Source organism: Biomphalaria glabrata, chromosome 2 (assembly GCF_947242115.1).
Source record: "Biomphalaria glabrata chromosome 2, xgBioGlab47.1, whole genome shotgun sequence".
Lineage (NCBI taxonomy): Eukaryota > Metazoa > Mollusca > Gastropoda > Planorbidae > Biomphalaria > Biomphalaria glabrata.
In genome coordinates this window covers 9,606,598-9,618,905 of record NC_074712.1, presented here as the reverse complement: position 1 = coordinate 9,618,905, position 12,308 = coordinate 9,606,598, and the positions used below count along the sequence as shown (strand labels likewise).

The 12,308-nt window shown below is 38.5% G+C and overlaps 1 protein-coding gene across 2 annotated transcripts in view; it reads left to right on the top strand.

Moving 5' to 3' along the window:
• LOC106060643 (dual 3',5'-cyclic-AMP and -GMP phosphodiesterase 11-like) overlaps positions 1–12,308 on the top strand; it is a 148,389-nt gene that overhangs the window by 11,134 nt on the left and 124,947 nt on the right. The gene's annotated exons all lie outside the window — the stretch shown is intronic.

Below are 12,308 nucleotides of genomic sequence, written 5' to 3'. Positions count from 1 at the left end.
CATTGCACACACACACACAAATGTCTAGAATGTCTGTCAAAATGAAAACGCGAATGTCTAAAAAGTCTGTCAAAATGAAAACGCGAATGTCTAAAATGTCTGTCAAAATGAAAACGCGAATGTCTAAAAAGTCTGTCAAAATGAAAACGCGAATGTCTAAAAAAGTCTGTCAAAATGAAAACGAGAATGTCTAAAATGTCTGTCAAAATGAAAACGCGAATGTCTAAAATGTCTGTCAAAATGAAAACGCGAATGAAAGTGGATATCCCAACACAAAGCTTCGATCTGTTTTTAGATACTGTCGCCCATATACCCAAAATAGATTCAAACTCTCAGCCTACACACTGATTCTCAAACTGGGGTAATCGTTCCTGATGGGGACGTCCGACCGCTTGATATACTCAGTTGAATATCTGAGTGAGAACGCGTCTGCTGAATGAAGTTGTACGATGGTGTGGTGGGAAAATTGGGGAGGGGCTGGTTACATGTACTTGACTGCTTAAGGAGCTGGCGAAAAATAATCTGAGAACCTCTTTTCTACAATTCTAAATCTAAATTTAAATATACATCAAGCCAGCGGTTGTCTTAAGAGAAATGAGATCTACAGATAGGCGATGTCTATCTTATGGATGAAGATTTTTTGTTTCATTAAATTAACACATTGAACTGTGATTGACGTTTTAAATGTCCATGCTTGCAAGCAGATCTATTTCGTTTCTAGGCGAGATCTGATTGTTCACCGGAAGCTGGGTTTAATTAACTTTAGTATTTGTAATGCTTCTGGGTCTTGCAATTACAGTTAAACTTTTTTTTTAGTCTGTCGCTGTTGCCAGCTAGGTGTTGATATGGAAGGTTTTAGTTGGCAAATAAAGATACTAAAACTCTAAAAAAAAAGTATCTATGGTTGATCTCTTATAAATAGTTAGACTTACTAAAATAGATGAATTGCCGATTAAGATAAACCGGAACAATAAGACGGCTGGTAAAATCTCCGGCACACAGAATAGATCGGCATCTTCTACCACCACTTTCTTGGTTCCTAATATTAATTAGACGTTTAGATCTATTACTTAATATTCTAGTGTGTATATTTACACCGCTTACAGCCAGTATTTATTTTAAAACCTCAAAACAAAATTAAAAAATCACGAATTCACCAGATTATAATATTAATGTGAGAAGGTTTTGATGGGAGAAGGGTTTTGGTGGCTAAATGGACAGCGGGTACGTTTCGTATTGTGATTACCGCTTCCTTTTGCTCTCCCTTTAATGTTTGTAAAGAACCGGAAATGGATAAAATGTTTAGATTAATATCAGATACTAGTCGACCGGGCTTAGGCCACTGCAACCTATGCGACCGCAGTGTGCCCCGCACTTTCACAGAACCCGCACTAATTCTAGTTGTATAAATTATTAAATTAAACCATTTTATAACTTATAACAGATTTCCCACGGCCTCCTATCGATTTACCAGGAACTCCTGAAAATCTCCTGAAATTGCAAAATATACGAAAAAGTCCTGGAATTATCCGGAAATTATTAAAATCTTTAGAAAACTTGTACACATCTCCTGAAATATATAGACAAAAAACTGTCATCTTGGGGTGTCATTCAATATGGAAAACGCCAATCCTACTCGCGATAAAAAAAAAACGGCATTATGCAATACCCGTAATTATGGAATATAGTGAAAGAAGCTTCTCGCGCCTCAAACTAATGAAGAATTACTTGAGCTCAACAATTATCATAGATTGAAGCATTTGGCAATTCTTGCTATTGAGCGTGATCTATGTAGGAAATATAATTTGTATGATATAAAATGCAAAGACGAATATATTTTCTAACACAAACTCTTAATTTTCCCTTATTATCCGTATCCCTACCCAAACTGGGCCCCGTGAAATCCGTTTTGCATTGGGCCCCACAATGGTTAAGTCCGGCCTTGCTATTAGTGACGGGTGAATACTACTTGTTCTCCCCCCCCCTCCTTTTTTTTTCGCCTCTAATATTACGTGTGCTAACTCTAGTCCGTCCGACTTGCAGAAATAAAAGAGTGATCTTTCCATTACTTGGTGTCCAAACTCTTGAGCCATAAAGAGAAATATATATAGATATACCTATTACATTAAGTGACCGCTGCTTCACATAGATATATACAAGTAGGCCCAGACACTTACGAACGTTTACTCACGTTACCATGTTGGAGGGCTTGCAGTATAAAAGAGGGAAAAGAGTTTGCTTACATTCCCCGTCGGGACGTTTCTTGAGCATCTGCTACCCAAAGTCACATCTGCTGGCTACTTGTCCCAGGTTTGGCTAAGCCGACTAATTGCATTAGTCAATTTTATTTACAGCCTGGTAGTACCACGTGACACCACGCTTTCCCACACGTTCATGCACACACACATACACAACATAGATCAGAACTGAGTTTTGTTGGGACGAGGTATTCTACTATTGAACTACTTGGCGTCACAAAATAATTCGTTGACAGAGAGTGGTACATTGTTTGCGGAGTGATACATTGTGTGTGCGGAGTGATGCATTGTGTGCGGTGTAAGAAAGACTGAAAACTTTCATACTGTAAAAACAAAATACGGAAGATTTCGATTCACCCGAAACAATATTACAACAAGTTAATTAAAAGTGTTCTTTTCTATGTTTCTTGTTTTTATGTGTGTTTTTTATCAAAGCAGGTGTCGTGATATCGGTAAAGATTGGGATTTTAAATTTCGGAAATAATCCACCCGACTCTAATTGGTACTTTAAATTAACGAAAAGCCCTTAAATCGAGCGAATAGTTCCTACCTCTTTTTTTCTGTATTGTTTATATTTTAGCCTTGAAAAGAGAATTTATTATCTCAACACCCACCCCCCTCGCCTGTCTGTAATAGTCGGGCTATTAAGAGTCAACCGTATTTTCCCGAGTTACGAAATAAGTGAATGAAGATATCACAGTGCTACCATATTTGTTGCTTCACAGACGCTGTCAGATCTAAGATAAAGGGAGATTATTTTTTGTTTGTTTGTTAACTTTGTAAGTCATAACCTGATTGGTCTGTACATTTTAGCTTGTCTTTTACCCTACCTAATGTAGGCCTATATGTACATGTAACTTATATGGTAGTGTCCGTATTATAAAGGCATTGTGTGTGTGTGTCTGTGAAAGAGAAAAAGAAACTTTTCGATGTAAAATTCGACCCATCTAGAATCTAGACTATTCTAAGCCCTTAGAAATCTAAAAATAGTTAATCTGGTACGATTGTTGAACTCTTTTAGGATGGTCCATTAAATTTTTCTATATTTAGACTTCTATCTTAATCCATTTACTTTATGCTACACAATCTATCAACAATCTATCACAATCAACTAATCAGACGCTTTACTTTGATAATAGATCTCTGGACGTTAACTTGATAGAATAATACTTGGATTTTTTTTTCTTATAAATGGTTTCAATTATTCTGATTACAATGAAATTCAAACAATTGAAACTTAGTTTTCTCAGTACAAAGCTTAAATCAACTCATTCTCTCTGGTAAGAAGTTTGTGCCATTTTTTTCTCCCAAAGATCTTCTCGGATAAAGTTGAAACTTTGCACAATTATTCATTGGCGTAGACAATACATGAATCAATTAAAATAAACAATTAGTCAATTAATTACTGGTAATTATTTTATTTGATACTTTAAACAATTATTTCTTGCACCTAACAAAACATGGATCAATAAAAAAATAAACCAATTAGTCAATTAATTATTGGTGATTATTTTGTTTAATATGGAATTAAAGAAATAACTTAAACATTATTGAGAGATATAGTTGTAAGTGTGGAGGTTTTGCCTTTGTATAAGCTTTTGTTTTTTTAAGAAAGGATTTTTTAAAAATTTGCTAGTTAATTTGATAGACCAGTTATTTGAACTAGCCTTATGGCTTGAGACTAGACGGGCGGTTTTATTGGGTTTTTGAAAAGACCAAAAAGGCGACTTATCGGATTAGTCAAGTTGATGATTACGTTATACGGTAGAGCCTTTATTTATATTGTGCTGCTTTACACAACAACCATTGGCATGATACGCACCATCTACCACCAAGGACAGGGTATGCACCATCGCACCATCTTGAGCAGCATCGGAACATGTTGTAACAAGATATTAACGATTTCCGCACATCAGTACAAGTTTAGAGTGCGCACTTAAAGAGCGATGTTTCTCTGCTCTATGGAAGTACCATCGCTTGAAGTACTAACGTCACTTTCAGTGGCCACACGAGAGGTGGGGAATTTACAGGGAGAGAAGTCTGTCAAGAGTCGAGTCAGGGAAACGTCCCGTGTTTATTTTTTGGGGGGAAAAGTCTTTCCAGGTAATAAAAGGCGTTGTTGTGGCCCCGTTCATACATTGCTTGAACAGCGGCCCTAAACGAACGAGTGTAGCAGTGGTGGAGGCAGAGGCGGCATCCATTTTGTTTTGTCTAGCAATGGCGGCGCTTGATAGTATCGTGTGACATGAACTGAGCAAATGTTGAGGCAGATAAAACACGAGATCTCACGTCTGCTGTGTTTATCGATATATCAGTTTTACCATTGAATTCATTGTAAATGAACATCTCTTCATGAGTTGAATCCGCTTCCTGAAGACCGTTTGTCCTAGTTTCACCACAGTATTGAACATTTAACTTATAAAACATTAACATGTGTTGTCCCTAAAGGAGTTAACTAATACTTAATATCAGCAATACTTGGGGAGTTTCCTAATATTTAACTTTAGTACTTATAAAAGAGCAAATACTTAATACCGACAACAATGGTATCGTGGTATCAGAATGATTTTAGATTTGAAAAGGAGTCCCTGCTTTGGACGGGTCATGGTCCTAGTGAAGAAATGAATGCACCGAAATAAATTTTTAGTTTGAATGCAGTTTTATCTAGGTCAGAAAACAAAGCGGGACAACTCGAATTGCATGTGTACATCGTAAGTCTAAAATGACTGGCCTTGCATCAAGTGTCCTAAAGGTCAATACAAACGTGAAATAAACAAGTTTGCTAACAACACATTCCTGGTTCATTTCTTAGTTCGCTGCTCTCTCTAAGTTTGGGGAAGAAGAAAAGATTACGAATGTCATTATTCTAAAATCTCTCTACCAAGTCATGCGAAAGATCTGGAGGCAGTCAGGCAAACATTGAAATTATATAATCAATTCCACGAACTGAAATTCCAGATTCTGTTCAGTTTCTTTGTGGGACTTGTTAACTTATCTTTATCTCAGTTCCTAGGAAACAAAAATATTTTGCTTAAAGTTAAAGATGCTCCCAATTAGTAGTATGCATTTCACTTCATGGAAATTCATTCTAGTAAATTGTCAGCCCAAAATTGTTCTTTTTTTTTTTTTATTCTTTCTAGTTTTAGTCATTCATTTATAAAGAAATCCCAGAATTCCATAAAGTATACTTGACAGAGAGGCTGAGGGGCATTGGAGAGTGATCATGTGACTTTACGTTCCTCTAGACCTGTATCTTGATTTGCGTTTCAGAATGATTCGCCCCTTGTCTGCTCAATTGCGAGTATTGATCTGAGGGTTTAATTTTTTAATACATGTATTAAGAAAAAAACAAACTATAAAGCGAGCGGAATCCTAAAAAAACAAAACTGGACCAATCGGATCAAATGTGTGTCCTGTCCCTTCGTCTTGGTGAGATGTAGACAAGACCCACGGTAACATGGACACGTCAACTCGTTTAGACCTCTACCCTAGATCTATTATAGACCTATACCCTAGATCTATTATAGACCTATACCCTAGATCTATTTTAAAATAGTGTGGCTGGGTAGTGAAGAGCTCAGTTTCCAAACTGAAGGGTTAGAATCTCGAGACGGCGGATATTGAATTTTGTTATTTTTAGGATGCGCCAGGGTCTTCCCTAATGGGGACCTGACATTAGTAGAGGAAAGTAAAGGCGATTTTCTTGCCGAACGGCACTCACCATAGAAACAGATGACCTTTAGCATCACCTGGCCTACAGACGGTAAGATCTGAAAGAGGTTCTTTGAACAGCTCTTAGGCGTGACAGTTTAAAACACTTGATAACTGGTCCCGGGTTCGATGGGCAGTGAAAACTGGAATGTTTCATTTCGGGATTTTAAGGGCGCCCCGAAGTCCACCCAACTCTAATGGGTATCTGACAATAATTAAGGAAAGTAAAGCGTTGGTCGTTGTGCTAGCCACAGGACACTCTTCGTTAACCGTTGTCCAGAGAAGCATCTTCCCAAGGTCGGAAAAGGTTACTTTGCTTTTTAAATACAATAATGGAAATTATTGTATTTCTGAGTAAATAAAATTTTCAGAGGGTGTTGGGGGGGGGGTCTGAAGGTGGTTTCGGATTCATTAGAGAAAACGTCAGTAACTAAAATATTTACGCTACTAAGTTGCTCCACTTGGCGCTTGTCAATGAACTGCTCAACTTGGCGCTGGTAATAAAGTGGCCAGCCCTACAAGTTGCCCATGTGAATGTGTCAGAGACTTCGAAGAATTAAGTGGTGACAGTAATATTCAGTTAAGATGAGAGCCAAGTTCGTGATGTCCTTTATATTAATAGTAAAAACTCCCAAACAACTCGTACTATAAGCTTCCTCTTTTGTCAGTGATAGTCTAAAACTTTTGAAAGTAATTTTTTCATTGTCTTCACTCACGATCGAATCAGCCTTTTTTTTTTTTTTTGTTAAAATATCGATTTTTATGTACTTCATTACCACGCCCCACGTTTGTGTAACCACTTAAGAAAAAAAAAAGCCTCGTTTCCATCTTTTTTATGCCACGAGTATGTCAGTTGTGTGCTCGTTCTTTGCTCTTTGACCTTTAACCTCACGTGCGATTGACTTGCAATTGGTCATGCTTATTGACACATTGGTTCTGGGTAAACACCTGTAGACAGTTGTAATTGCAGGAGCGGCCTGAGGATGATTAATGGCGGTCGTGATTGATCTTTAGTGAGCAGGGGTGAGAAGATGGAAGCAATGAGTACGGAAGAGCTAATTGTCAAATTTCTGGTTCCATTGATTACATCCGATAGTCAGGCTACAGTATGTGGGTCATGCTTTTAGCCTGGGGTGTGACTAGCTCGTGACGACGTGGCCTAGGCCCGGGGGTGCGGGGGTTGCTACAATTCTTTTAAAGGGTATGATTGTTATGTATGCATAACGAATGTATAAAATGATTTGTCAGGCATGCATATGCCATAAAGAATGTAGCATTTCTGCTTGTATGATGTATTATACAATATGTAGCAATGATGCACATGCGGTGTATCTGATACAATCTGTAGCATTGGTGCACTTGTGGTGTATCAGAAATATCTAGTATTGGTGCACATGTGGTTGCATCAGATAATTTGTAGCATTGGTGCACATCTTTTATAATAGAAACATGTAGAATTGGTGCACATGTAGAGTATCCCGAGTTTTTAGAAGTGCTGCACAAATGCTGCGTAACACACACATGTAGCGTTAAATGAAATAATTGTGAAAAAACTGCTTCGCGCCTACAACCCGTCAAGATAAAGAGTGCTATATTACGAGATATGTCTACGTCTAGTTTTAAAAACAAAGTCATCAATTCACATAGCTTAGCTTAACATTTTCAAGTTCCCTAGAAGTCAAACACATTTCCTCTGCCAACTGATGAGTTGTTTCTGTACTAGCGCCCCGACCAACCGCTTTTAAGTTCCTCATCGCAGTAAAGTAAGCCTGGCCGTACTCGGACTTACTCTTATTCCAGTTAATAATAATTGAGATCATCCATACATATCTACATAAAATCGTGTGTATAGACTAAGATAGTGTCATCGAATTTATGCTTTTTGTGTGCATAGGCCAGACATGTTAATCAGACATTTGCGATCCAAGTGACCTTTGTATGCGGAAGTTGTCGCCTATTAAAAGCTTCTTTTTCACTTTGTCAAGTTTTGTATAGCACTGAATTATAAATAGGGAATTGGCGGACGTGTTACTCAATATTATTCGGCTTCCCCCCAGGTCCCAGAAGAACCTACAGCCACACCTACCCCCTATTTTTTCTGTCAAAATTGTTAAATCAAATATAATAATAATAATGGCAATGCCTTCGATTCCGAAGATTAAGGATGAGTGCAGTGTTTCACGTGATTACTCAAACCCGTTTGCGTCTTGCATATTATTTTCACGCATGTTGCAGAGAAAGCCGTTGTCGCTGGGGCTGTATTTAAATTTTCTGTAAGTCTTCTGCGCCTGTCTTCTGCAAGAGCTTGTGTCTAGCGACCTTCGTAAGAGCTCTCCGTCTCATTTAGAGGCCGTCTGCGGCTAGCTGCTTTCCTTTATGCTAGTGAGGGCAAAATGGCGATTGAGTTGATCTTTATAGCGCTTACTTGGGGCGGAATCGAAAATACAGCGAATGAAATAAACCTTCCTTCCGAAATGTTTTTTTATGGCCAATGTCGTAAATCAATGTGACAACTTGGGAACAAGATTTGAGGCATGAGAACCGCTGGTCTTTGCAATACAAAGTGTGAAGTTATTCAAAGAGTGTATGCCCGACACCCTCTCAGCGTCGTTTTAAACAATGTCTCCTTAACCATTTCCTGTCTTCTCTAGTGAGGCAAGCCTGAGTTATGTCCCGTCTGCCTGAGATATAAATAGCTTGACATTCTAAGTGGTCACTTTTGAAATTAGTAAACGTTTCTCGTTCTAAATACCCCCCCCCCCTCTCCTGTCTCAAGTTTAGAAATTATAATAGGCGTACACAAAATTATGAATGTTTAGTCTTCTCTGTATTTGAAATAGTACCCTCCCTATGCAACTTATCATGTGACTAAAGAGGCCAATCCTTGATACACAACTGTGGTCACAGGTTTGGCATTTGTAATCACCAGGCGACGTTGCACTTTCACCTTTTTGTTTTTCCTACTTCTGATGTGTATGGCATCTGCAATCTTTGACCCTTCCTTTATGCTCGCTCTCCATGTGGAGCTCTGTCTCTTTTTACCATCTGTTAGCAGGGCCGGCTTTAGGCATAGGCAAACTAGGCAGCCGCCTAGGGTCTCCAATTGGTAGGAGCCTCGCACAAGACTCAAAACAGTTTTTTTTTTAGAAAAAATATCGAAACTAATTCACTTCGCCAATTATCTTAGGCTAGCCTTGCTGTTAGTGTCAATTTTGAACATGTTTTGTTTGCATAAATCAGTTTGCCTTAAAAGTGGGCGACAAAATTTTTAACTTGGAATTAAAACTATAAAAGTGTACCTTAAAGGTTGTCATAAATTATTGTATTATTCAAATACTGTGTACCGCGGAACTCTTAGTGTTCCGTGAGGCCTGAAGAGAGGTTCCACAAATTACTGGAATAATGAACTAGTAGGTCACCACGTGAATTAATCTCTCTAAAAAATTATAAGCAAATTATACTGCTAAATACTTAGAATGTCCGAAGTGTTCCGTTAAGGACAAAGTTTGGGAAACATTGAATTATTCTATCCTCTTTATTTCTCATCGCTTAGACGTCATTAGTATAATACCTCGCACACCAATAGTTAGTATGTTAGTAACACAACCAAGGCCCACTGGCCGCTGGTCATATCTGTTAGTATAAAATTAAAACTCTACGCGTCCTTTCATCCTATAAGGAAATACTTAGCCACAACTGCTGCAGATAAAGATATCGTCTGCTGAATGTCAAGGATCTCCAGTCATCTGTTTCTCTGTGATGGTTTGTTTCTTTAAAAACGTGTTTCCGCTATGTCATGTTCAGTCAGGTAAATGTTTTTATGTCAGTAATGAACGCCATTTTTTTTTCGCTCGGCCATTATCGTGACGTGAAGTATGCAGCGCTCCTGTCTTTCTTTTGTGTTTTGTCTTTTTCATGTCTGTGTTATATCGTTTCTGTGTTTGTGTCTGTGCTTGTCATGGCTCTTAAAGTTTTATTTGAAATCACCGTGTATTTTAATGTATAGTCTTGGTCACTACTTTGTCCTCCGCGTCTCAACTGGACGTTACAGCATTTCTCCTTCTAGTGCCATTTCTGGCGTTAGAAGTGACCTTTCTGGCGTTAGAAGTGACCTTTCTGGCGTTACAAGTGACCTTTCTGGCGTTACAAGTGCCCATTATATTGTTCTTTCATCCCAATCCAGTAAGCGCTTTTCTGTAAGTCGATTTTCTGTATTGATAGGCCACTTTTCAAATCGCCTGAATGCTAAGAATGTCATTTTTATTTCTAAGCAGCTAATGATTGGAATGTATTTACTGTCTCCAGGCCATGGTTTCCTCTCGTTAGCAGACCTGGCATGTCATTTTTCAGCAGCAGAGGTCTGTATGGAGCTACCTGGTTATTTAAACAGCAGAATATTGACCAGTCACGTGATCGTCGTTTCGTAAACGTATTATAGTTTAGTAGTTAACACAATTTTGTATTGTTCTTATTTTTTTGTTATTCGTCCAACATTAGTTATGGAGTAACATACTTTACCTTACTTTACCTATCCCTTAGTCTGTGGGACCCGTTGGGGCACCACGCAAGATTTGTTGACCGTCTTTCTCCATTCCTCTCTGTCCCTTGCCCTAGCCAGAACCTTTTTCAATGGCAAGCCCGTCCATTCTTTTTTTTTTCTCTTCATATCACTTTCTCGGTCTGCCTCTTCTTCTTTTTCCTGGTACTGTTCCCTGAAGGAAGATCTTTGCTAGCCCCGAAGTACGAGTAAGAGTAACATAAGTGTTAGAATTTAGTTACAAAACAGTCATTCATCTTCTGTTTTCTGATTTTATTCTGTCACATAATGACCTCTTTCATGCTGTTTTTCTGTCACATAAAGATCTTTTTCATGCTGTTATTCTGACATTGAAATATTTTTTTGCGACTATTCTGTCACAGTACGATCTTTTCTTGCTGCTATCCCACAAAAAGAAATTTTCTAGTTACGTCACATGATGATCTTTACTTGCTGTTATTCTGCCAAAATATGATCTTTATTGCTATTACTCTGTCACTATATCATCTATTCTTGCTGTTATTCTGTCCCATTAAGATCTAATAAAGCTGTGTACGAAGTATTAGACTTAGATATATTTTAAGGTTTCAAAAATATTTGTAACAAAAACTTTGACGTTGTTTTTAGTTGTTCATGTAGAGTTTCAAAGAACTATTTTCTTTTAGATCATACTTAGTACTTTCACGCCCAGACAAATGTATCCATACGCTTCAGCGTATCCCAATCTTCTCAGACAGTGTAGCCCAATCTTCCCAGACAGTGTATCCCAATCTTCCCAGACAATGTAGCCCAATCTCCCCAGACAGTGTAGCCCAATCTCCCCAGACAGTGTAGCCCAATCTCCCCAGACAGTGTAGCCCAATCTCCCCAGACAGTGTAGCCCAATCTTCCCAGACAGTGTAGCCCAATCACCCCAGACAGTGTATCCCAATCTCCCCAGACAGTGTAGCCCAATCTCCCAAGACAGTGTAGCCCAATCTCCCAAGACAGTGTAGCCCAATCTCCCCAGACAGTGAATCCCAATTTCCCGCAGACAGTGTATCCCAATCTCCCCAGACAGTGAATCCCAATTTCCCGCAGACAGTATATCCCAATCTCCCCAGACAGTGTATCCCAATTTCCCGCAGACAGTGTATCCCAATCTCCCCAGACAGTGAATCCCAATTTCCCGCAGACAGTGTATCCCAATTTCCCAAAGACAGTGTATCCCAATTTCCCGCAGACAATGTATCCCCAGAAGCCCAAACGATCACCTAAGAAACGTCTTTTGTGGGTGTATGTGTGTAAGTAACTATATTTTCCTCACTGGCTTAATAATATATACTGTTCGAGTGGTAAAATTTTAAAAGAAATTGACCATCACCTAATATAAAACATTGAACTTTATTTCAAATGGAAGATTTCAATGCAAATATGCTTAACAGCCACTCTCGAATTGCAGAAGATGGAGGTATGGGTACATAAATAACAGGTATCTGATACTTGATGTACACGTAGTTCGATAAGTATTGTACAAATGAAGCAAATACTGAAATATACTAATTCTGTCCCCCGCCATAGATGCCTCTCAACGATTTGGCCCCAAGCCAGCGTAGCTTGCACAATAACTGAAGATTACTCAAGGGAGACCATCAACGCTGGACACTAAGTTAAGCTTCTTATAGTTAATGAACAAAAGAAGTAGAAATACACACAAACACACTCCGACATCGAGTGTAATGTAGATCCATGGCATGTATGTTAGGAATTTCAAAAACTTCTAAGTATTTCCTTCTGCTCAAGTTTTTTTAGTTTTTTTTTAA